The following is a 27,520-nucleotide window of genomic DNA, read 5'->3' as shown; positions in this document are numbered from 1 at the left end:
TGTCTGACCCTGCTTCTTTTCTTCTTTCTTTTTTAAGCCTAAATACCTCCTCCTACTTATTCTCCCTGCCTAGATGTCCCACCTATATATTCTCCCTCACTATTAGAATTCAGCTTTTTCTTAGACAAGTCTGTTGCCTTGGGCAGTCAAGGTAAAACAGCAACACATGTTTACATAGTTACACAAACAGAACACATCTTTACATTGTTTAACAAATATTGCACAACACCAGCACTCAGGTGCAGTAGGTCCTCACCCTCTTTCCAGCCACAGGAGACCAAGTCAGTACTGAAGGGAGACTCAGTTCACCTAGGCTAGGCTGGCATGAGGGAACCACATGTCCAAGAGCAAGTTCCTGAACCTAATGCCTTCCCTGCTATGTATGAAGGTTGTGGGCATTCATTATCCCTTAGGGGGACTCTCTACTGTGTGTGTCTGGGTCCCAAGGACCACTGTGCTCCTCTTTGTCATAGGAACATGTCAGTCACAAATACCCACTGAGGAAAGAATAATCAAGGTTTTGTGAACTTGGAGAATTCCTGAACTGAATAATCCAGGTCTCTGTCCTTGTTACCTCTCCTCTGATCCTAATAAGCTAGGTCTGTGAAACAGACTCTGGAGGATGCAAATCCTCTAACTGGACTTGGGCATCACCCCCTTCAACCCCCACCCCACATCTACTACTACCTCCTGCTGCCTCCTTCGGCTACAAATCACAAGTCTTAGATGAGCTTTGTACTTCCGTGATCGGGGGACTCTTCTCTTGCTTCCCCAGGTCATGTGACAACTCTCCTAATGAGGTAAGCACTGCCACTTTCACTGCCTGCTTCCTCTCAGATGTCTCTGGGAGATGGGGACACTCAGAGCCACAACTGTGTATCCTTAGTTCCTCATGCAGCAGATGAGAAGCTGCACCTCTCCACCCTTTATGCTATTCACCTCATTCTGCCCACTACAAAAGAAGTTGCAGGTGTGGGTGAGCTAGCCCCTGTGTAGTTCCCAGTACAGACCCAAAGGAGGAAGGGACATACCCCTCTCCCTTGTCTCTCCTCATCTGAACCTGCTCTGGCCTTCAAAGGAAAGACTCCATTCCAACCAGTCAGAAGTGCAGGATCTGGGATCTCACTCTGACCCCTCCTCTGCCCAGCATCCTAGTCCCTTGTAGTCTGGCAGATGGATTCAGACAAGAGACATCCTATTGTGTAGAAGACTGGCAGGTTTCTTAGAGAATGATGGGAGGCATGCTCAACAGTGAGAGTGGACATTGGCCAAAGGGCCACTGCAGATGAAAGGCCCTCAAGGAGCGAGAGTGGACAATGGCCAGGGACCACAGGCAGCATGGTAAAGTAGGCCAGGTTCTGTCTTCTAAAGTCTCTGGCATAGAGGGCCCTCATGAGATGTTGTTCTGTGCATGACAAAGAGATCATGTGGGTTGACTCCAAAGGAGGGGACTAATGTGTGTCTCTGCTCTTTGCCAGAAGGCTCCAGCCACATAGTAACTTATATTCTTCTTAGCAATTGAGATGGTCACTTAGAGAATTTAAAGGCTGGAAATGTAATCCTATTGCTAGAGTGCTTGCCTGACTGTCCCTGTCTTAGGTTTGATCCACAGAATCACAGTGGAGCACACCTGCAGTCACAGCACTTGGTCCCTGGAGAACATGGGGACTCCATGGGCTACATGAGAGCTGGTTCACACCAACACACACACAAACTAGGTTTAGGGAAGTTGAGATGGTTTTGTGTGTAAAATACAGTTTACAAATCTGACACCCAAGTTCAGTCCCCAAAACATGAGGTGAAAGAGGAGACCCCTCCTGTAATTTGTCCTCTGAGATGAAACCATGTTCTGTCTGTCTGTCTGTCTGTCTCTGTCTCTGTGTCTTGAGACTGACTGTATGATCATACTTTTCAGGTGGATGGCCTTCACATTATTTCCTGGAAAACAATGTCCAGCAACACAAATCCCTAACTTCAATCTTCCCATCTCCACCAGCAACAACAACGGTCTTCTGAAATAAAAAAAAAAAAACAGCAATGGGAAGTGTCCCATTAGCTGCTGCTCATGTATTCCCAGTCTCCTGCCCCTCACTAGGCAGGGTGGGGGAGGAGAGTCCCCAAAGGACACAATCCTGCAGCCACAGCCTTCAGAGTCAGCAGAGAGAAAGGCAGATAATGAATTGGGTAGCCAGTGGCTAGCAGAAAAGGGATTGCTGGTGAGGGATTGCACCCTTTAGACTACAGAGCAAGAGCACTTATGAAGTCCACTGTAGCCAGGGAGCCAGCTTAGTAGTGATCAGAAAACTGGCTGTGGCAGAGAAAAATGGGCTGTGGTAGGGGATGACCTCCACTGGGGAAAGCCCTCTGACAGTTGGGTGACTATGTGTGAAGGTCCTGGCATGCGATCTCTGCCCTCAGAAGGATGACAATGTAGACTGGCTTGTGTACAGTTCTAGGAGTCCAGTGCCAGCCACTCTGTACCTATTTCCCGACATGGGATTTTTGCTATACATATGGCGGGCCATGAAATCCAAGGTCCTGCAAACAGGAACTGTCTTGGTTGGTCACAGCTGCAGTTCCATGGTGGAGAGATACAATCTCCCATGCATGTCTGTTTGGAATTCCATTTCACCTTTCAGCTGTGACTTGTTCTCTAGTCCCACAAAGCTAAGTGGCCAAGCCTTCAGCAAGCACATGAAGCATTCCTCGACATTTGCCCACTCTGTTCTCAGGTCTTCCTTGCACACACTACTGTCTTCTTAGCTCCCCGAACCTAGCTCCTTCTCCTACTGGGGAATGTCCAGTGTCCTATCACATACTCCAGATTCCTCTCTTGCTCACACTTCCTGCTCTTGTCACCACTTAGCTCTGTGAGGCCCTCTGTTCTAATTGCATCTGTCTCCCTGTACACCTCTGCCCCACTACTAGGACAGGAGAGTAGTGACTGAAAAGGGTGGATCAGGAAAGGAACTAGTTGACCAGGAAGACTCTAAGCCTGTCCCCTCCTGACTTTATACATTTGAGCATACTCAAGAGATGCCAGGGATAGGAGCTGGAGAGGTGGTTCGGTGGATCTAAGCACTTGGCTGCTCTTCCAGAGGACTCAGATCCCCATCAACCACACAGATTAAAACCTTTTGTAACTGTAGTCTCAGGGGATCTGATACCATCTTCTCTACCCAGGGGGTACCAGACATATACACAATGTACAGACATACATGCCAGCAAACCACCAACCAACACCAGCACCACCAGCAATACCATCACCACCACCACCATCACCACCCACATACACAGGCATAGAGGGACAGGCAGGGAGTGTACACGAACACAGAGCAGTGACCCCTAAGTAAAGTCAGTTGAGGTTTGTGACATACAGTAGGTATCATGGATGCACAAAAGCCAGAGGGGCCAATCATAGGTTACACTTGGAATGTCAGATTGGAAAAGTGAGGTTGTATTAAGCCCCCTTGGCCACTGTGACCAAGCTTCATGGTCATGCCCAGTTTGATGTGGCATGGGGAGACATGCTCCGCTTTGGCAAGTGGAGGTGTATGGACAAGGACAAACAATTTAGGAGAAAGTAAACAAAAGTGTATCAAATAACCATCCAAAGACCACTATTTACTCTTACATTTTATTTCCTGACTTTTTAAAAATTTTTTGTGAGTGTGTCTCACATAGCCCAGGCTAGCTTCAAACTCAGTACATAACCAAGGATGACTTTGGGCTTCTTATCCTCCTGTGTGTATCTTTTCGAACAAAGTCCTGGGGATCAAATCCAGAGCTTTGTGCACACTAAGTAAGCTCTGCCTACAGACCTACACCCTAGCCTTCAAATTTTTACAGTTAAATATTTGTTGAATGGTTCTTAATTTCTCATATCTGAGACTGTACATGTGTCCAGGTGCACATGCACATGCACATGCATGCTTGCACACCTTTGCTTCTCCTAGGAGGATATACACACTTTGACCAGCACCAGGAGTAAACACTTGTTAACAGAATGGTACTGAGATGGCCAGCTCAGAGTTCTGTGAGGGCTGAGTGGGCCTGGAATTAGCACAGGAGATGAATCTACAGTTAGAAAGTAGGAGTGGAGTCCTGACCCTTGGAGAAGGTAACTATTCTCAACACATTGCCACAACAGGGACACAACTGAGGGTCCCTGGTTCAAGACAGGCTGGTGGTGGCCCAACCATCTGCTTCATAATGGTGTAGAATATGAGGTTTCTGTCACAGGTGGGTGAGAATGAGATTGATAGTGACATGGAAAGAGAACCTGCAAACGAAAACCTTCCAAAACAAAATTTAAAAACTCTCAGAATCTAAGGGCACTTGCTGCTCTTCTGGAAGACCTGAGTTCAGTTCCCAGCACACACATCAAGAGGTTCACAGCTGCCTGCAGCTTCATATCCAGGGGCAATGATGCCCTCTTCTGGCTTCGATAGGAACCTCACACACATGTGGCCTACTCACATACAGAGAGAGTGAGACAGACAGAGAGAGAATGAGACAGAGACAATGACACAGGCTGAGAGACAGGGAGAATAAAAGCAAATCTAAAATAAGAGAAAACAACCTCACATTTCTCATTATAATTCAGGTTCTCACAACACAAGCCACTACCTTCTCACTGAACAAGTTCAGGCATTTCCTGGGCTGATCTGCAGCCACTTCGTGTCTGACATTGGTTCCTGTCCCAGTGCTGCTACCTCTTGGAGGATGACTGATAACCAGGACTGTCTTAGGATTTCTATTGCTGTGTAAAGACAGCATGAACACAGCAACTCTTACAAAGGAAAACATGTAATGGGAGGGCTTATGGCTTAGAGATTCAGTCCATTATCATCATGGTGGAATATGGTAACCTGCAGGCAGACATGGTGCTGGAGAAGGAGCTGAGATTTCTATAATTTTGATCCAGAGGCAACAGGAAGTAAACTGAGACACTGGGTATGGCTTGAGCATAGGAGACCTCAAAGACTGCTCCTACAGTGACACACTTTCTCCAACAAGGCCATATCTACTCCAACAAAACCACACCTCCTAATAGTGCCATTCCCTGTTATCTTGTGCGGGCCAATTACATTCAAACCACCACATCCCACTTCCTGGCCCCCATGAGCTTGTAACAATATCATAATGTAAAATATATTTAGTCCATTTTCAAAAGTCTCCATAGTCTATCACAGATCAACAATGTTTAAAAGTGGAAAGTTCAAAGTTTCTTCTGAGATTCACGCAATCTCTTAACTATAATCTCCTATAAAATAAAAATTAAAAACACATGCTTCCAACATATAATGGCACAATATATACATTACTCTTCCAAAGTGTAGGGAAGGGAGCATAATGAGGAAATACTGGACCAAAGTGAGACTGAAAGTAATCTGGGCAAACTGCAAACTCTGCATCTCCAGGTCTTACTTAAAACTGCTCTTCAGAGCTACAACTTCTTTCAGCTATATTGACCACAACACATTACTCTCTTGGGCTGGTTCCACTTCCTGTTTGTTACAGCTCTTCTCAGCAGGTATCCCAAGGCTCTGGCATCTCCAACATCTTGGGGTCTCCAAGGCAATCCAAAAATCTCCTTCACAGCTTCACACAATGGCCTCTCTGGTCCTCCATATAGGGACACTCCTGACACATGCCTAGCCTCAATGGTTTTCCTTAGTCAAGGAGGCAAATTCCATAGCCTATTTCTTCCATCCTTAATCCAGAACCAGGTGGCCAAAGCTGCCATGTTCTGCTGCTTGCTGGTGCTGTAATGTGACCCCCTTGTTTAATTACATCTTCACCAGTTTTCTGTTTTTGTTGGTTTCCTTCACTGCCTAAGGTAAGCATGGCTGTACTGAAATTTGCTCTGTAGACCAGGCTGGCTTCAAACTCAGAGATCCCCTTTCCTATGCCTTCCCAGTGTTGGGATTAAAGACATGTACCACCACACCCTGATTTAAGCTTTTCTTTAATTTCTTTTCAGCTGTTGGAAACTTAGCTTGGTAGGGTCTTGCCCTGAGGCCACCACTCCCTGTATTCCATTTCTTAATAGGTTTATCTCTTTGAATACTAGAATTAGTTCCATTCCACTTCCTGGTGCTCTTTCTCCTCAAATTGTACATTTTGTATTTTTTCCTTGCTCAGCTTCCTCTTTTTCATTATAAATCTATATAAGAGTGGCCAGTCATAAAATCAAAACAAAGTCTATAGTAAGCTGTTTTGAGATTTCCTCTGCCAATGGAATTAATCCAAAACACTTCACGTTAGCCTCAGGCAGACTTTTGGGACAAGGACAAAAAGCAGCCATATTCTTCACCAAAATTTCACAAGAACAATCTCTAGGCCACATATTAATATTCTTCTCCTCTGAAATCTCTTGACCAGGCCCCCACAGTTCAAATAAATCAACACCAATGGCTTCCATGTTCCTACTAGTCTGTCCCATTAAGCAGTGCTTAAAGCATCACAATTACATACAGAAGAACTGGGCTCTGAGCATCTAGCAATTGTGCCTAGACCATTGCCCCTTCAAGTGATCTGGGTCCTGCCTTGGCTCCCCATCACCAGGTCATGCCATCACACCTTCCACTTGAGGCCCTTGTGGGCCAGGGACTGTACCAGGAATTTCACTCCAGGCCTGTCTGTGAACTGAGATTGGGGCTGTAAAAGCAGCCACACTTGTCTCAGGGGTGACAGGGTTACATGATCTCAAAAAGGAGCATGTCTGCCCTCTAGAGCAGTGGTTCTCAACCTTCCTAATGTCGCAACCATTTAATACAGTTCCTCATACTGTGGTGACCCCCCAACCATAGAATTATTTTAATAACTGTAATTTTGCTACTGTTGTGAATCATAATGTAAGTATCTGATATGCAGGATATCTGATATGCAACCCCTGTCAATGGGTAGTTCATAACCTCTCTCAAAGGGGTTGAGACCCACAGGTTGATAATTGCTGCTCCAATGGATGCTTCCTGCCAGAAGGAGCAAAGCAGTCAGGTAATGGGAAGAAATGGGGAGAAGCAGCATGATTTGAAGGGAGGGCCCACAGGAGACTGGACAGATCACAGTGGGGTTCAAATGTTGTCGGTTGTCATTCGGAGCTGCAGTCAGCAAGGGAGCTTATGGAGTTTGATTCGCTAAATAGCAAAGCTAAAGGCTGGAGATGCACCTGGGGAGTGGAACAGTCTCCAGAATGCCCCATGCTGCTTCTGTGCTTCCTCCTGCTTGCTGCTGCTGTGTTCCTGCTGTATGCGACATGGTGTGAATACTGTGTGAAAGGATCCCACTGTATCTAGTGTAGTGTGTTGCTGGATTTTCTTTTACTCTAGCCCACATAGGAACATCATAATTTTATTTCGTTCTTCTGGGGACCAGCCGCCACCCAGCTCCCAAATAAATCACAGAGACTTATTCTTAATTATAAATGCCAAGCTTTGGCTTGGCTTGCTGCTAGCAAACTTTTCTTAACTTTAAATTATCCCTTCTACCTTTTAAAAGCCTCTGGGCTTTTTCCTTTTCTTACTTCTGTAATCCTTCTTTCACTCTCACTCCATGGTTGGCTCTGTAGAGAGGGGGCTGTCCCCTAGCATCCTCTGCCCCTTTTCTCCTCTCCTGCTCTTTTTTCTCCTTCTATTAATCTTCTCTCCTGCCAGTCCCACCTATCCTTTCTCCTGCTTTGCTATTGGCTGCTCAGCTCTTTATTATACTATCAGGTGTTTTAGACAAGTCAATGTAACACAGCTTCACAGAGTTAAATAAATGCAACATAAACAAAAGTAACACACCTTAAAATCATATTCTCCAACAACAGTTTGATTGTTTTTTGGGAAAATCCCAGTCCTCGCTGGGCATTTTCCTTTCAGATCATAATGAAGATGATTTTGTATAAGAGCAATGATGCTTAGTCAATCAATTATTTGACTGAACTTTCTGAACCAGCCAAAAAGATAAAGGTGACTAAGACAGGTAGTGAAGATGATTACGGAAATAGTTTGGGTTATTCTGCCAATTGATCCAATAAGAGACACCAAAAAGACAAATATACGCTAGAAGTCACCTTCCCCTTGGTTAGATGTGGGATTTGCAGAGGATGGAACCTGAAAATAAGAAAGTCTCGTGCATTATAGACCCATGGATCATGCCTGTTGGAAAACAGGCTGATGATTAAACAAGACAAGTATGTCCCTATACCCAATGTTATGCTTGAGTTCCTCGGTCATGTAGTTTACAGAATTAATCACAGGCCCTGGAATGTAGCTTGAAAAAGCAAAGTTGTGAAAATAAATTAAATGTCCCTATTGTATGTAAACAAAGATAGACAGTTAGCTGAACACAGGAATGAAGTTTGTAGGTATCCGCTACACTGAAATCGCAAGCAGCTTCCTGCCAATACAAAAGGAACAGGCTGAAATATACATGGCTTCCTTAAAACTTTGTTAACCAATTATAAAATAGTCATTGCTTTGTTGTAAAGATGTTATGGAGGGAAAATTAACATAACAAAAGATGTTAAACTGCTTGTGAGCTTTAAGGAAAACATGTAACTTGTTATCATACTGTGATTTCTTTATGTGTAAAGATTTTCATTTGTTTCTGGAAAATATATAACTTGTGATTGTGAGGTAATCTATTCTTGTGTAGAAATTTTTGTCTTAGGAGGTATAAAAGAGATGAGAGAAAAATAAGGAACATAGCAGGGAAACAGCAGGGAAGAAGAAGGAAACATCAGGGAAGAAGAAGGGAAACAGCAGGGAAGAAGAAGGAAACAGCAGGGAAGAAGAAGGAAACAGGAGGGAAGAAGAAGGGAAACATCAGGGAAGAAGAAGGAAACAGGAGGGAAGAAGAAGGGAAACATCAGGGAAGAAGAAGGAAACAGCAGGGAAGAAGACGGAAACATAAGGGAAGAAGAAGGAAACATAAGGGAAGAAGAAGGAAACATCAGGAAAGAAGAAGGAAACAGCAGGGAAGAAGAAGGAAACAGCAGGGAGAAGACGGAAACATAAGGGAAGAAGAAGGAAACAGCAGGGAAGAAGAAGGAAACATCAGGAAAGAAGAAGGAAACATCATTGAAGAAGGAAACATCAGGGAAGAAGAAGGAAACATCAGGGAAGAAGAAGGAAACAGCAGGGAAGAAGAAGGGAAACATCAGGGAAGAAGAAGGAAACAGCAGGGAAGAAGAAGGAAACATAAGGGAAGAAGAAGGGAAACAGCAGGGAAGAAGAAGGAAACAGCAGGGAAGAAGAAGGAAACAGCAGGGAAGAAGAAGGAAATGCAGGGAAGAAGAATATAACACAAGAAGAAAAGAAGCAGCAGAAAGAGAAAAATGAAATGAAGAATTGAGCTTTGACCCCTCAGATAATAAGTCCTGGCTGTTAATGCACTATCGCCAAAGAAACACCTCGCTCATTTCTCTGACTTGCTGAAAGCTGGTTCTTCAGCAAAACTGTCCCTGTGGATACTTTGGCATGGTCACTCTTGTGGGACTGTCTGCACCTTAGAGTTGTTTGGCATTATGTCTCTGTGAGAACTGCCACATGGAGGGAGTGACACTGTTAGTGCCCAGAGCTCTGGGGAGGAGAAAACTGTCCAGCATCCAGCTGCAGTGACTGATGCTCAGCTCAACATGCATGACTCCTGGCTTTTGTTACAGCTTTTCTGTAACCTATACCACTGCCATGGGCAAGACAGAGACAGACTGAGTCATTTTCTCCCCAGTTTTGTCCACATCTGTCTGGGGTAGATGAGACCCGCCTATAGACATCCTTGTCTACCTCAGCCTTCTGCAGGGACAGCACAACTCAGGGCCAAATTCTCAGCTGGAGAGCTGAGAGAGCATGTGGAACAGCTCCCTCCAGTCCACAGCAGAAGACACCCACACAGGCCATCCTTCCTGAAGTATGTTTCCTGAGCCAGGGCTCCAGGCCCAGCATGTCCCAGTGTACTCACCCTGCCCAGTCCTGCTGCCCAACAGAGGTCATAAATCTGCCGGAGCATCTCTTCACATAGCCCAAGGCCTGTAGAGATGCAGCTGTAGGGAGAAATATGTGGCAGGGATACAGAAAGATCAATATGTGAAACTGCCAAAGCACATGCTGTCCTCAGCCTGGAACCCACATCTCCTTCCCAGGGAACAGGTGCTCAAGGTCCTGGATTCCTTAATGGAAGGCAGTCTGGACACCCCAGGACCCCTGCCCAAAGGACCAAAGATTGCATAGCCTCTAAAATGCTCCTGGCCTTGGAGAGATACCCTCCATTAAGAACTGGAAGTACAGTTTTAAAAAGACAAAATAGAGTATTCAAAATAATCTTGAAAGACAAAAACATAATTGGACACACTTTTAAAAAATCAGGGCCACAATCCCACATATGATAGCTAAATAAAAAATAATATTAAAAATAATTAAAAGCTAATAAATAAAAATAAGAGTAACCTGAGCAACAATGTGGGAGACTCTAAATCAAAACATAAAAGCACAGCTGGAGAGGTGGCATGGAGAGTCAAAGCCCTGCCACCCAAGCCTGGCAACCTGGGCTGACAGAGGAAAGCTGGCTTCCAAAATTATCCTCTGACCTCCACATGTGCACCATGGTGTGCAGAAACACATGTGTGGACTTATGCACACAAGCAAATATCACACACACACACACACACACACACACACACACACATATATATATTAATAAGTTAAATTTCAAAACCATACAACATCAAAGAAAGGACCTAAATAAAAACACCAGATAAAAAAGAAGTTCCAGGTACACAGGTTGGCAGAATTAATACTGTGAAAATATCTATATTACCAAAGGTGATCAGTGCCAAATGGGGATCAAAATTCCAAAATGTATCTGTGAAGAGAAATAGAAAACACTACATTCTCACAGAAGCAAATGAGTCCCCAATGGCCAAGGCAACTCTGGGCAGAAAGAGGAATGCTGGGGGAATCACCATGCTCCGTGTCAAATATCCTTAACAGCAAACCTAACAACATGGTATAGTTAGTTGTAAGACACAGACAATCAATCCAGTCCAACAAAACAAAGGACATAGAGATAAACTGAGCAGCTACAGCTGATCTGTGACCAAAAATACATTGCCCAAAAATACATCTGAGTAAAGACAGCCTCTTTGACCAGTGTTCATGGGGAAACTGAATAGAAGAACAAAACTAGGTCCCTATTTGTCATTCACACAAACATCCATGTGAACCTGAAACTTGGAAACTGCTGAAGGAAGAAACTTCAAAAACTTGCAGCAGCAAGGACTTTCTGAAATGGATTCCACTGCCTCAGAAATCACCACAAGAATTGGCAGATGAAGCGGGACAGTGGTGGCACATGCCTTTAATTCCAACACTGAGGAGGAAGAGGCTGGAGGATCTCTGTGAATTCAGGCCCGCCTGGTCTAAAGAGAAACAAAACAACAAAAACAAACAAAAAAAGAGGCAGAAAAAGAATTAGGAGATGGGATTGCATGAAACTGAGCAGTTTCTGCACAGCAAAGAATACAACAGAGTGAAGAGTCAGCCAGAATGGGCAGGAATGTTGCCAGATACACTTCTGACAAGGAATCAACATGTAGTCTATAGAAAGAGTTCAAAAAGTGAATCAGGCCAGGCAGTGGTGGCGCACGCCATTAATCCCAGCACTCAGAGGCAGAGTCGGGAGGATCTCTGTGAGTTTGAGGCCAGCCTGGGCTACAGAGTGAGTTCCAGGAAAGGCACAAAGCTACACAGAGAAACCCTGTCTTGAACCCGCCCACACACAAAAAAAGTGAGTCAGATAGTAAGAGAGCCTCAAATCATCGGAGCAATAAATAGAAAAAAGTACAGAGCAGAGTCAAGGATAGAAGTGCAAATGGGGAGTAAATACATGAAAAATTCAATGTTCTTATCCACCAGGGAAGTGTGAATCAAAAGTGTACATGACAACTGTCAGGTGACTCTCACCTACCTCCAAGTTCACTGAGAAAGCCTGCCTCAAACACACACACACACACACACACACACACACACACACACACACAAATAATAAACCAATATGACGAACCTGTGCCCACAACACAGGAGGAGACTCAGGGAGAAGACCTGTCCTCCACTTCCCAGGACCCTTCCCCTTTGCTGTGCTCAACTGCCCCACAGCTGATTGCTAGGAGCTGCTACCTCCTCCTGGCCCCTTTTCTCCCTTTGAGACTTACCAGTTCTCAGCCTGCTCCCCATGAGGAACTCTCCAACCACCACACTGGCTGGGAGATCCAGGTGACTTTATTCTTAGGGACTCACCAGTGCCCTGTCAGCTGTCTAACTGGGACCCTCTAGTTCTCCTACCCAGCCTGAGACCCGGGACCAGTTAATACTGCTGGGGAAACTTCTTCCAACTTTCTCAGCCAAGGTGATGCAAACCTTAGATTATAGCTGACAACCAGAACATCTGGGATAGAGGCTGTAGTCCCAATACCAGACAGAGAAAATCGACACCCTAACCTGCTGTGAATCAGCTCCCTCCTGAACACTGTAAACACCTCTGCCAAATATAAGATGGCCTTAAACAAAAAAGAAAAAAAAAACTCAATGGATGATCAACTCCAGATGGACAAGTCCCAACTTGGAATTGAAAATAACACAAATAATCAAAATATCACATCTCTACCAAAAGAAAAAGGTACAACCCCCATTGTAACAGCCCCTATTGAAAGTGACTTGGAATATCTTTCAAAACAGTCAAAGATTAAAAGAAGAGTGAAATAACAAAGTCAATACAAGACATAAAAGTAGAGTTTAAGAAAACCTTAACAGAAATGATGCTGGAAAAGAAAAACTCAATAAACTTTTAAAAAGCTCAGTGGAGTCAGGCAAGTTGGTGCACACCTTTGATCCCAAAACTTGGGCGGCAGAGTCAGGATGATCTCTGTGAGTTGGAGACCACCTGGTCTACATAGTAAGTTCCAGGACAGCCAGGGCTACATAGTGAGACCCTGTTTCCAAACAAAATAAATGAAACAAAACAAAATTCCTTGGAAAGCCTCACCAAAATAATGGGCCAAGTAGAAAATGGAGAGCTGGGGATGGAAGACCAAGTAGAGAAATTGGATCATTAGAAAATGTCAGGAATTTAACCAAAAGTGTAAACAGGACATGGGAGTTTGGGGATATGACAAAAAACACCTAGTGTCAGGGTTAGAGGATAGAAGAAAGAGAAGAACACCAAAGCAAAAAACAACTGATCAAGAAAATGAAAACAAAATCTAGTTTTAAAATGGGCAAATGCAGAGACCCACAGCCAAACACTAGGCAGAGCCAGAGAGGGAGGAAGGATGTAGGAGCCAGAGGGGTCCAGGACACCATGAGAACAGTGCCCACAACTAAGCAGGGCTCATAGGCACTAAAGAGACCAAAGAGACAAAAGTGGACCCTGTGTGGGTCTGAGCTGGGTCCTCTGCATATGTTATGGTTGTGCAGCTTGGTGTTGTAGTGGGACTTCCAACAGTGGACATGGGGGTGTCTGACTCTGTCCCTTGTGGTTGGGGCACTTTTCCTCCATGATATGAGGGTTCGTGCCCAGTCTTTCGTATCTTGTTAGGTCATGTTCCCTGAATGTTCCTGGGAGGCCTGCTCCTTTTTTCCTTCCTCCTCCTATTTTTTTTTAAAAGATTACTTTATTTATTACATACACAGGCCAGAAGAGGGCGCCAGATCTCATTACAGAGTGTTGTGAACCTTGGTGGTTCCTGGGAATTGAACTCAGGTCCTCTGGAAGAGTAGCCAGTGCTCTTAACTGCTGAGCCATCTCTCCAGCTCCCTCCTTTCTTTTTAGAAGGGAAACAAAGATGCAGTTGATCTGAGGGAGAAGGGAGATATGGGGAAGGATGGGGAGGCATGTAGGGAGGAGAAACTGAGCTTGGGGTGTAATGTATGAGAAAAGAATAAAAGTTTGTAAAAAACGACAGCAAAAATTAAAATAATGTGGGCAAAGGTTTCAAACAGACATACCTCCAAAGAAGATAAAGAAATAGTGGATAAAAACACATAAATAAAAAGTTTAGTATCATTAACCATTGTGGAAATACATATCAAAATCACAGTGACATTTCCATTGCCATACCAATTTCTAGTGAAAGCTACATAGACATTCAAAGGTTCCCTGGGCAACTTGCAGACAGCTATAAAGGCCCACACAGCATCTGGAGCCTCCTTGTAACACCTCACAGGTGAGCTGCAGATCTCATAGTGAAGGCCAGATGGAGACATTGGGACACACAGAAGAATATTTCCCTCAGACACATAATCTCAAAGCCTGGTATGCTTGTTATGTTTTTGTCTTCTTGACAAAAGCCAGAGTCATTTGGGAAGAGTGAACCTCAATTGAGAAAATTGAGAAGCCCTAGGAAATCCAGGGAAGCTAATCTTGCTGGGTAGTTATAACCTGCTTTCTGCCCAGAAGGCTGGGAATGGAGGTGTCCCATAGCCCACGTGATCTCTGCATGATCTGTAGGGCCAGGCCATATCTGGCTCCCACAAGCTCCAACAAGCAGGACCAGAAGTGATTAACAGTCTAGATGACCTCTGTGCTATCTAAGTGGCCAGGGGTTTCCCAAGATACTCACATATAGGACTGGAGATGGTTAATAACCTAGGTGACCTCTGTGCTCTCTGTATGACAGAGACCACACCAGAAACTCTCCTAGGTCCTTAAGATAACACATGTGGCCTATCTACAGAGCCCAATTTCATGGAAGAACTGACATGTGCTTTGAGAAAAGTTTCTATGTAATTATGTCTCTTTGTGCACAAGGAAACTTTTAATCCAAATTGTACTGTATTTAAACAGTCTAAACAATGTGACTGGAATCAGACTCTTGACGTCTGAACCATCACAGGCTCCTGAGTCCTGTTGAACAGGATTTCCTTCTTGCCTCACATTGATCATTACTCTGCGGGCTATGGCATTTGCAGAAACCCCACAGCCTGTAGATAATTCTGTGGAACATTTTCTTGATTTAAAATTGATGTGGAAGGGCAAAGCCCACTGTGAGGAATGCTAACCCTGAGCAGGTGGTCTTGAATTGGATAAAAGAAGAAGTTGAATGAGCCTTGGGAACGAGGCAGTAAGTAGCGGTCCAACATGGTCTCTGTTTCAGTTCCTGATATGACCTTATCTTGGCAGCTCAAGTTTGGCTCATTGACTGTTTGTCCTTCTAAAAGCTAAGAAATAAATATTTTAATCATGATTAGACTTTTCCCAGGTGCCACAGACTCCAGAGACTTAGGAGACAAACTACAAAGATCAGAATCCCCACAAGAATCTATCCAGTGAGAGCAGGACCTGTGGAATGGTAACTCAAAAGGGAGACCATCTTCAGCCAGACCCTTGGAGTTCCCCCACCAGCATGGCCCTCAGAAAGATCCTGTGGTAGTCAGGCAGGGACTATCTGGGAGATCTACGTTTTTTTTCACAGTAAGGTGAAAATCTGGAAGTCCTGGCTCCAGACCTCTGTTCCAGATTCAAATCCAGATGACCATAGAGAGCTTGTATGCAGGTCTAGAATTTTACTTCCTGTTAGAGATGACAAGAAACAAGGCGTCACTGACTGTCCAAGACTCACAGTGTGGAACCAGCTGTACACTGCCAAGGCATCTGCAGTTAGGTAGGTCACCCGGGCATCTCCTTCTCCTGAGTCTCGGTGGACAGGTGCCAGGATGTAAGCCAACTCTTCGTGTGGGTTTAGGAGACTTCACAGGAAGTTCATGTTTATGGTCACGATATGGCCATAACTCATGAAATCACAGCAGCACAAGACCTGTGTAAGCCTGGCCCATCACCAGCACACTATGGACCAGATAGGGGCTCAAGAGGCCACACTCCTTCCTCAGAACCCATTGGCAATTAATGGCCACCAAGGGATTGGAAATTATTTTCTTCAGGGCTTCATTTCCTATACTGTAGGAACTGGACAGTTGTCTCTTGATAAATGTGTGTGGAAATAAACCACCTCACCATCCGTGCTCATGTAAGTAACCCTAAATAACACAGTGTTGAACACACAGACAAAGATGGAGGCCCAGTGAGATGGCTTGCCTACTAAAAGCATTTGCTGCACAAGCATAATGACCTGAGATTAACCTCCAGAATTCATGTAAGGATGGAAAGAGAGGACCAACTCCTGAAAGTTACCATCTGACCTCTGCACATTGTGGTGCACACCCACACTCATTCACACCCACCCCCATATAGATACATGTGTATATATATATATATATATATATATATATATATATATATATATATGAATAATAAGTTACATATGCATACATGAAACATGTAGGAGGGGAGCGTTTTAGGAAGAAGAGGTCAGCAGGACTGGGAATTGATGAGAGAGTAATGGGATTGTATATGACCAAGATACATTTATATATGTGGGGGGGGGTTGTATCAAATAATGAATTTTAAACGTGTTTTAAAGCAAGTGTCTGCAATTCTCTTCACTCTTTGAAGAAAAAGAAAGATACTTAGGAATTCTCTCGACTCTTCCTTTGAAATCTTGAAAAAGAAAAAAAAAGAATAGAGAACTGGTTTACCTCCTTAGGCTTTCTGAGAAGCAAAAGGACACACATTTTTTTAAAGTTTTTAAAGTACATAAAAATATTTTAAAAGATTTTCAACAGCAGCATGATTGCTGCTGCTCTATTCAATATGGCAAGGAGATGGAACCAATCTAGATGTTCATCAATTGATGAATGCAAAATGCAAGTCTAGTGCATGTACCAAATGAAATCTATTCATCCCTCTAGAGAAAAATGAAATCACAAAATTTACACTAAAGTGGATAGACTTAGAATGTATACTGTTAAGTGAGATCACCCAATCTCAGGGAAAAACCACATGTTCTTGTGTGTGGATTCTAGCCTATATAATGTATGCATATACACATGTAATTAAATATGCAGAGGTACACTACAACATTTAGGAAGAGGAACATGAAAGGGTAATTTTAAAGAGACAAAACACTCCATAGTGAGTTCACATAAATGCTGTACTGTGTGTGAGTTCTCTGAATGCTTGCTCTCTCAACATGGAACATGGTTTTGATGTAAAACAGGTTTTTAACAAGCAATATCCACATGTAACTCTGTGCTGCCACCTTACTGAGAGCCCAAATTTGAAGCTATGGTTTTCATCTTATAAATGTCCCTGTACAATGCAGTTCTTGTAAGTGCTACCAAATTAGGGTGCATTATTCTTTAAACAAGAAATCCAGCTATAACAATTATAGTGAGTGAAGGCTTCCAAAGTATGGTTAAATCATCATAATTGGAGAATTTTTGAAAATTCCAAGGAATGCCGACTTACTGCCCATGATTCTCAAAGACTAACACACCAGGAATTACCAACACTGAAAAGTTTGCAGTGTTTGGTTTGGCTTTTATTTTATGTTGTAAGTCTAGAATGTGTTATTATTAGTGAATGAATGGACTTTGCTTTAAAATTTAAAGTTGGAATAAAATGATTTTAGAGTTAGCAAAGGACTTGGATATTCCTGCCCTGAAGAAGATATAAAAAAAAATCTAATAAAAACACATGGGAAATTGGGTTCAACATCATCAGTCTTCATGGAACTGCAGATCAAAATAGCAGTGAGTCTCACCTGAGCTATTCTAGTCTGCAGTAAAAATCTACCAAGATCCTCAAAGGCAGCTGCTCACTGGGACCTTCCTGGGCAACTTGGTGCTCAGCTTCATTCCAGCATTTGGATCTTGTCTACCATCCTTATAGTAGCCCAAACATGAGCTGCAGGTCTCCTCATGAACAAGAGGGGATGACAATAAACCACCTAATAAACAGGGAAAACTCTCCTTGAGGTGTGAACCTATCTTGCAGCCCTGTTTCCATCGCAGGTCCAACAGACCTAAAGCTCTCTCACATGATCATTTCCTGTGTCACTGAGACCAACACTCTGCAAGGAGACCCTATGTAGTCCCCTGCCTCCTCTCATCATCTATGAAGAAAGACAGGGAGATCACAGGGCAATCACCAAGGAGAGCAAAGACAACCCAGAAGGTCAGGGAGGGCATGGGCAGGCCCGAATCATATTCAGCCATCAAAGGAAGCTGGGGTTGGAGGAGTCTCCCTGGTGCCCTCCATAAGAAGCTGGAGCACAGGGTACTTTTCCTAGGACACACAGGTCAACTCCTCCTGCACAGCAGAATATGAACCCCTGAGATACATGTATTCCTTCATCAGACACCTGACTGGTGACACTAGTGACGACAGGTCTGGGCCCTCCACAGGCATCACTCAGCTGGACCTTTTCCTTCCCCTAGAGTAGACTGTCACTCTCTGCTGGGAATAAATTCCACCTTCCCTGATCATTGAGATCACAGGGCAGACTGGGCTCTGCTATGTTTTGGGGTCTCAAGGAAATACACTCTTGGCTCTAGGAAATTCAAGGACAAGGCCCTGTGGTGAGCTGCTATTCTCTAAGGATACAGGACACTTCTCAGCCTTTCGGCTCAAAGCATGTTCTAGAACACTAAACAACAAAGGAATAGAAGGATGGGAGGCAGCACCCATAGAAGAACAGAGCAATGTACACACAGAGACTACACCCAATGACCATCTGACTCCAAGAAGTGCCCTCCGCTAGGAGGAGGCTGAGGTCTGGGAATAAAAGCAGAGCAGACATCAGAGGAGCCCAGCTTGGCAGCAGCCTAAGACACAAAGCTCCTCTCCAGAGGAAGAGCCTAGCCTACAGTAGAGACTATGGAGCTCACCTCAGCCCCTCTCCACAAAGGACAAGTCTTCTGGAGAGGACTCCTGCTCACAGGTGAGGAGACATTCCTCAGGAATAGAAAGTTTGGGAGTTCATAGACTGGATGGGGTCTTCTGGGAGAGGGAAAGAGCCTGAGAAATGACATCTGGCTCTGTTTGAAGCCTGAGACCATCAGGAAGCTCACAGTGGATGGGAATTGGGAAGTGGGGAAGAAAACTCAGTTGTTCCCCATTGTAGATTTATCAGCACTGGCCACTGGATCCTGAAGACTCAAGTTGACAGCTCCATCGGGTGACTCTCCAAGTAAAACTCAAAGTGGGCGAGTAAACAACATCATTATGTAGGACCCTGAGAAAACTGCAAATAAACCCCAGGCTCTGGGACACTCATTTGCTCACACATATCTGAGCATGTTCAAGGTAGAGAGGTTTAAACCAAAATCAAACTAGTCCTCAAAGACCTGCTACTATTGGGCAGGAAGACCGAGCAGCAAGGACATCTAGAAGGTGGTTCAGGGGTTGACATGCACTTCAGAGGAAACAGAGCATGGAAAGGTCAGAAAATGAAGGCACAGAGTCTTTAGAGGAGGAGGTCAGACAAGACATGCTACACTCACCATAGATTCTGAGTGTGAGTAGGGATCTGAGGGCAGTGAGGGGTGAGCTGTGTAGACACTATGAAGCCAGTTTCATAAAGTGGAAAGATTCAGGGGTACTGATGAATGGGGGTGATGCTGCTGACCTCCCCTCAACAGGACACACACACACCAAGGCTGAGAGTTAAACACTCACATTTCAAAGTTCTACCAAAAGCAAATATCCTAATATTGATTGATTTTTTTCTCTCTTCCTTCTTAGTCTCTCTTTTAACCTACTGGAACTCTCCCACTGCTGCCCAAGGCATCACTCTTGAAGCAGTTCCACCCAATGTTGCTGTAGGGAATAATGTTCTTCTAGTTGCCCACAATCTGCCAGATGATATCTCTTCAATGAGCTGGTACAAAGACACCAACCAAACCAAAGTCATCATAACTGACTATTCTAGAGTGTGGTCTTCAATAAAATATACTCCTGGATACAAGGATACATTGGAAATGTTCTTCAATAAATCCCTGCTCATCAAGAATGTCAGTAAGGATGACACAGGAGACTATGGAGCAGGAGTGGTATTTAGCAACTATAGTACTAAGCTTCTAAAGGTGAAGTTTCATGTATACTGTAAGTAATTCTCTGCAACATATGGGTCATGGGTGGATCTAATCCTACTTCACCTATAGAGCTGTCATTCCTGGATCACTCTGTGTTATAGTCCCTACATTGTGATACAAACATTTAGTAAAGGACACACAATGGAGAAAACGGCAATAAATCAGGATGCCTCACTTGAATCCACCCTCAGAGAAGAGGCAGTGAGGTAACTGAGCCCAGGCATGTTAGACTCTGCCCAGGGTCTTAGATGCCATCATGAATATGGCCTTGAGAAAGACCCTTCAGGACGCAGGCAAGGCCTTATGGAGGAAACCATGAGATTCTCACAGAGAGATGACCCCCTCCCCAATAGCTTTGCACAAGAACTCCATGCCAGACTGGACCAGGAATCCTGAAAAGCTTGTAGACTGGGTTGGAATTTGATCTCCTGTTGGAGCTGACAGGGGACAATGATGGATTGCAGACTGGGAGCCTGCTGACAGTCAGCCTCTGAGAGCCATGTCTGAGGTAGGTCACCTGGGTGTCTCCTCCTGAGACACAGTGTGCTCAGCATAGGTGGACAGGCAGGAAAGGCAATCAGCCACCTCTTTGAATGGTCTTCTGAGACCTCCCAGGAAGGTCAAGAGCCCTAAAGAGATTGAAGGAAAGGTGTACAAAGGACAGCTCCTTGTCTCTGGGGGTCCCGCCTAGGAATTATTTCCTGCAGGCAAACACTAATAGACACAGCTTGGTGGAAGATCAGGTTGTTGTTCACATTTAAGGTTAATGTGCAGGCATGGCAATGATCATTTACCATGTGTTCTATTATAGGGAAACTGAGATGGGAAACACAGTCACTGAGTCAGGGTCACATAGGATGTGGATTGCACAAGCTTTCTGTCCACAGCTACATCTCCAGCCTCCCCACCAAGGAAATGGTACTAAGTGACCTTCACTCTTCTAGATCATTTCATGGAATCAGGACCCCCTGATTCATGTCAATCAACATCATATACCTGACAAGAATGGCCCACCTGTGGCCCATATAGACCTAAATGTCAGCTGTCAGGTTTCTCAAGGAAGCTCAAGTGGAAGACTAATCATAACCTATCTGTAGGAAAGCCCTGAAGAGCAAAGGCTTGGAGAGCTCTAGTTTACACTTGGCAGGGGAGGTCAGTGTAGCTGCAGGGACTCAAATCTTGTGTCTCAAGGCAGGCAACAGGTAAGTGAGGGCCAGAAGATAAAATGAGGTCTCTGATTCCAAGTCTTGAGTCTGACCATCACCCAAAACTGTAGTTCAGTTCACTCATGAGAAAGTCCTTGCTTCTTCCATACATAGCACAGGAGGCTCCATTATCTCTGAACACTCAGCCATTCCATCTGCATTTAATTTGCTTCCTGCCTGATTCTTTAAGGATCTGGGTTGACTGTAAGTTAAGAGACTGTCTCTGGTTGTAAGAGGCCTTTGCAAGAATCAGAAGTACCACACAGGGCAATCATCTCTCTGTGGTAAGTTCAGCACTACCACCCAAGTCCAGCAGCACAACTGAAAATTCCAATCCCATGGATGGTGAGGTCTCAGTAGCATTACTGTGGAGGATAAATGGCCAAAGCCTCTCAGAATAGGACAGGCTGAAGCTGTCTGAGGACAACAGGACTCTCACTTTACTCAGTGTTGTGAGGACTGAAACAGGACTCTATGAATGTGAACCTGGAACCCAGGGTGGGACTCTGCTAGTGACCCATTCACTCTTAACATTACTTTAAATATTTTCTGTTTCATCCTGGCCTCAACTGCCTAAATACAGAAGGCTAGAGCTACCATGCTTAGTCCCAGTCCCCTTAGGTTCATGACACAGACCTAATATACACATACCTAGGCTGCCAGGATATCCTGGCCCAGACCAAGCAAATGTAGACAGGCCCAACATTGATCTTAAATGGGCTCCAGGGACTTCTGCCTAGAGAGGCTCAGGGTGATGGAGACAGGGGACATGTTAGACTCATTCTCAGTGCACACAAGAGTGTGCAGTGGGGATATTTGTGTATTGTGCTTTAGATAGATCAGGGCTTGTGCATGCTGAATGAGTACTCTTCTGCTAATCTGCACCCCAGCTCTGGGTAGGACCTGCTCAAATAAGGTTAATGCACAGCTCAAAGAGACACTTTGTCCTACTACAGAACAGGATTTCCCCTTCCCTCTGCTGACAACACATGTGACTTTATTCTGTTTGTTCCAGATGATCCAGATGTCCTGATCATATCCCCCTCAAATATTCATTTCCATTGATGGACACACCTCAGTCTCTCCTGTCACACAGATGCTAACCCACCTGCACAGTACTCTTGGTTTGTCAATGGAGAGCTCCAGTCATCATCCCAAGAGCTCTATATTCCCAACATCAATACTAATAAGAGTGAACTTATACCTGCCTCATCTATAACTGTCAATATCCTCAGTAAGAACACAGTCAAGGACATTATAGTCCTTACTAAGTGGATCTCTGAAATATCAGCACCAGGTTTGGAGTGGAGTTTTTTAGTTTTCTGGGAAGGTGCAGAAGCATTTAATTTCCAGCCCATGTCTATGGGAACAAGCAAAACTCAGTCTTCCCCCAAGCCTCCTGCTCCATCCCTATGTCTTATGGTCTCCTGGTTCTCTGGTTTCTGGCAGATAGGGATGGAACTTGCAATGTGAGGAGAAGGTTCTCCCAGCCTTTAAAGCCTTAGGTTGTGTAAGGGACTTTCCATGGTTAGGAGAGCCTCAAGGTCAAGATTTCTTTCTGTGCCCAACAAAAGCTTTCCTGTCCCCTCCATTTTCATTTTATGACCTCCATGACCTACAAGAAACACCCAGGGCTTTCAACTGTGCTCACATTCTTATTCTCCAAATTGGAGGAGAATATTCCCCACAGATGGGGACTAGACCTCTGCTCACATGTCTACTCCTGTTTTATGGGTGGGGTTGCTGGCTCAGCTCTGACTCCAGGGAATGGGAAGAGTGGGTGGAGAATGTGCCTGGGAGCCCTGTTCTGAGTCAGGGTGAACAATGACTCTGACAGTTGATGATGTTCTTTTGCTTACTCTTCTCAAGGTTCAAAAAACAAATGTCGGCTGAGTGTGGTGGCACACACCTTTGATGCCAGCACTGAGTAGGGAGAGACAGGTAGATAGTGGGAGTTTAAGGCCATCCTGGTCTATATAGCAAGTTCCAAGCAAGCTAGGACTGTACAGTGAGACCCTGTCTCAAAAATTATCTGTACTGAGGATTAGAGTGTCAGGCTGTTGTCAGCACTGTGACTATTCACTTACTTCTCTGTAGTATTTAATCCATATCCATGAGGCAAGAAATACAATTTTTTCTACAAATAGAAATTCTTCAATTAGGGATTTCTCCCAGTTTTGAGGTCTAGCTCTTAACACCATTAAGATTAGCCCCATGACATCTTATTTAATTAAAAAGAAACATCTTAACCCCGTGACAAATTATTTAATTAAAAAGAAACAGAAGGGTGTTTAATAAACGAGGGGCCTGACTGTTCACACTCCCAGAAAGGGTGAGCAAGAATCCCCAAAGTATCATTGGAAAATACATTCCCACATACAGTGAGATTTCTGGACAGGTGGGTTGAAGAGGCTCCAGTGTGAAATCTACACAAATACCCTGAGTGAGGGTCTCTGTGAGTGATCTTGATGGGGTAAGATTCAGCTCTCTTCTTGCAGACTATATCTTCAACCCAAACATGTGATCTTGCAGAGGGCTACTTCATTCTATGGATCTTGGAAACTGTCTGAGATCTCTGAAGGTGACAGACTCTCATTTGGCCCCATCCCTTGTTTATCCACAGATCCAGTGACTACACCCTCCATCCAAGTCAACAAAACCATAGACAAAGACCTGACCTCTGTGCTCCTGAAGTGCCTGTCAATTGACATTAATATCTTCATTCATTGGTTCTTCAAAGGCCAGAGACTGAGGATCACGAATAGGATGAATCTGAGTGAGAACAACAGCACCCTCCAAATAGTCCCTGCCAGGAGCCAGGATTCTGGGGACTATCAGTGTGAGGTATCCAATCCACTTGGTTCCAAGAAAAGTGACCCCAGCCAGCTGTACGTAATAGGTGAGTGACTTTGTTGCCCTCTTACTCCACAGTGTTGTAGGTGGGGACAGTTTCTTTATCAACAGAGTGTAGAATGGGCAAAAGTCCCAAGGAGAAAAACATGGTTCAGGTTACAAATACAGCCAGCATGGTGATGGAGGCATGTTAATCTCATGATAACACACCAAGCAAGCTTAGCACCGTTCTGCATGCCTTTAACTCCAGCACACCAGAGGCAGAGACATTTGCACTCTATGAGTTCTCAACCACTCTGGTCTTTGTAGCCAGTTTTGGATTAGCCAGAGCTGCGTAGTGAGACCTTGTCTCAAAAGAGAGAGAGCATGAAGCAGGAGGCATAGAGGTACAAGGCCACTCAACTGAATGTACCAGGCTCTGCCGACTCCCCATGAGAGACCTTGCCTTGGAGGAGGTGGGAATTGGAGGTGGATTGGAGGAGAACACTTTGGGGTGGGAGGAGGCAGGACAGGGAAATCTGTGGTTGATATGTAAAATGAATTGAAAATATCTTAATAAAAAAGAAGTACAAGGCCACTCCAGATTACACAGTGAGACCTGGTCAATAATAACAACAATAGATGTCAATATATCAAATAAAAATGCAAAGTGATTAAGAGTTTAGGGTGTGAGTCAGACACACAGACCACCCTCAGAATCTAGTAAAATATTCATGTCATTCTACACCCCATACCACACAATCAAATTTTCTTTAGGTTATTTCCAATATCTAAATGAATACTGCATAGACCCTAGTCTAATTCTGTTGAGTACAGGACAAAGATTGAGGAAACAATACATTTTCCATTGTAGACATACTTTTCCAAGTAGTTTGTTTCCAAGGTTTTGATCCGTAAATAAAAAACCCATAGATAGAAATGACCTGTATTGAGTTTCTTACTATGTTAGTTTACATATTCATTTTGTATGGGTATTCCCCTCATAGTGTGTGGAGGTCAGAGGACAATTTGTGGGGGCCAGTTCTTGGAGACAGGGAATTGAACTCAAGTAGGTGAGCAAGCCCTTTATCCGCTAAGCCATTTCACTGGCCCACATTTGTTTGTGCATTTATATCTGTGTGGCAGTTTTGTGGTAGGAACTGGGAGGGAAACAGCAGACACACTTCCCAACTGAGCCATCTTGGTGGCCCATATACTGAGTTTCTTATTCTCATGCTCCTTGAACAAGAATCTTTTTTTCTGATAACTTTTTTTTTGTGGTGTGTAGCAGTAGTAATAGTAGTAGTAGTAATAGTAGTAGTAGTAGTAGTAGTAGTAGTAGTAGTAGTAGTGGTGGTGGTGGTAAAAGCAGTAGTGTGTGTGTGTGTGTGTGTGTGTGTGTGTGTGTGTGTTTGATTCTTAACTATTGACCTATCTCTCCAGTCCCATAAACAAAATACATGGAGAGATAGCTCAGTAGTTAAGAGCCCTAGCAGCTCCTCCAAATGAGAGTGGTTCAATTCCCATGGCCCACATGGCAGCTTATTACTGTCTGTAACTGAAGTTCCAAGGAATTCAACAGTCTCTTCTGTCCTCCTCATGTAGAAAACATGTGTGTGGTGTAGAGACATATAAGCAGCCAAAAAGGCCCATATGATGCATCTGGCATCATAACAAAGACATCATTTAAAATCCAATTTCAAGGTGCTTTCATCCTGTCTCCTAAAAGTCTGAGGACTTTCAGCTCTGATCCATTTTAGGTCTTTGATCATTGTAGAGTTGATTTGTATATGTTGTTAGGTGAAGGCTTAACTTTATTCTTTTACATGGATATTACATCTTCCCAACATCCCTTGTTTAACTGATTTTTCTTCCAACATTGTGCAGTCTTAGCAGCCTGATCAAAGCACATCTGGTCACAGGAGGTCAGATGGACAGCAAGAATGCCTTCCAGGTTCTGTAACTCAATAGGACAACTCTGTAGCACACCAATCACTTCAAAAGAGCCAGCAGAAATGAACGTTTTTAACAAATATAAAAAGTGACAGATGAAATGGTGCATATGCCAACTGTGCATATCTGACACACATTATAATATATATGCAAAACTGTGCCCCATAAATACACATATGATCATTTCAACTAATCTTTAATTTAATCATGGCCAGTGTAAAGGAGCAGTTCTGGGCTTTCCAATTCCGTTTCACTGATGTGTATGTTTGCCTTTATGTCAGTAGTAGACTATTTTGATTGTTGCAGCTTTGTACTAAAATTATGAAATCATATAGTATGTCCTCCAATTTTATTCTTTTTTCTTTTTCAAGATATTTTTAAGGCAAGGTATGGTGGTGCTTGCCTCTAACCCCAGCTCTTGGGAGCAGAGACAGGTGGATCTCTGGGAGTTCGAGGCCAGCCTGATCTACACAGTTAGTTCCATGACATCTAGAATAGACTTTTCTATTTCTGTGCAAAATGCTACTGGTGTTTTGATTTGATATGCATAGAACTGATAGAGTACATTCAGGGATATTGTCATCTATTAAAAAAAAGTCTTTCAGGAAAGCTGCCTATGCCTGTAATTCCAGCCACTCAAGAAGTTGAGGCAGGAGTACCAAAGTTCTAAAAGTGCCTACCACAACCAATTCAAGGACAGCCTGATTAATTTAGTGACATCCTGCTGTGGATATCATTCTGTATAAATAAAACACTGATGGGCCAGTGGTCAGGCAGGAAGTATAAGTGGGACAAGGAGAGAGGAGAATTCTGGGAAGTTGAAGGCTGAGGCAGGGAGACATTGCCAGCCACTGCCATGAAAAGCAGCATGTGAAGATGCCAGTAAGCCATGAGCCACGTGGCAAGGTATAGATTTATAGAAATGGATTAATTTAACATATAAGAATAGGTAGCAAGAAGCCTGCCACGGCCATACAGTTTGTAAGCAATATAGGTTTCTGTGTTTACTTGGTTGGGTCTAAGTGGCTGTGGGACTGGCGGGTGACAGAGATTTGACCTGACTATGGGCTAGGCCGGAAAACTCTAGCTGCAACATCCTGTTTCTAAATAAAAATTAGAAGGCAGAGCTTAGAGTATAGCTCAGTGGTAGTGCATTGCTTACCATGCATAAAGCCCTGGGTTCAATCCCAGTACTGCAGAACAACAGTAATAATGAGATTAAGTCTTCCAACCCATCAACCCCAATGGCTGTCATTTCTTGTCTTCTTTCATCATCTCTTATTTGGTAATTTTCTGAGTGCAAGTCTTTTATCTCCTTGGTGGAGTTAATTCTAAGTATTTTATTCTTTTTTTTTTTTTTTTTTTTTTGGTTTTTCGAGACAGGGTTTCTCTGTGTAGCTTTGCGCCTTTCCTGGAACTCGCTTTGGAGACCAGGCTGGCCTCGAACTCACAGAGATCCGCCTGGCTCTGCCTCCCGAGTGCTGGGATTAAAGGCGTGCGCCACCACCGCCCGGCGTATTTTATTCTTTTTGATGCTTTCACAAATAAATACTT

General features: G+C 44.0%; 1 protein-coding gene across 1 annotated transcript in view; it reads left to right on the top strand.

The window, feature by feature from the left end:
- The window catches only part of LOC131895374 (carcinoembryonic antigen-related cell adhesion molecule 1-like), a 349,579-nt gene that overhangs the window by 243,699 nt on the left and 78,360 nt on the right, over window positions 1-27,520 (top strand). The gene's annotated exons all lie outside the window — the stretch shown is intronic.

Source organism: Peromyscus eremicus, chromosome 1 (genome assembly GCF_949786415.1).
Source record: "Peromyscus eremicus chromosome 1, PerEre_H2_v1, whole genome shotgun sequence".
Lineage (NCBI taxonomy): Eukaryota > Metazoa > Chordata > Mammalia > Rodentia > Cricetidae > Peromyscus > Peromyscus eremicus.
The sequence above is the reverse complement of the archived record's forward strand: the minus strand, read 5'-3'. Positions and strand labels throughout refer to the sequence as shown.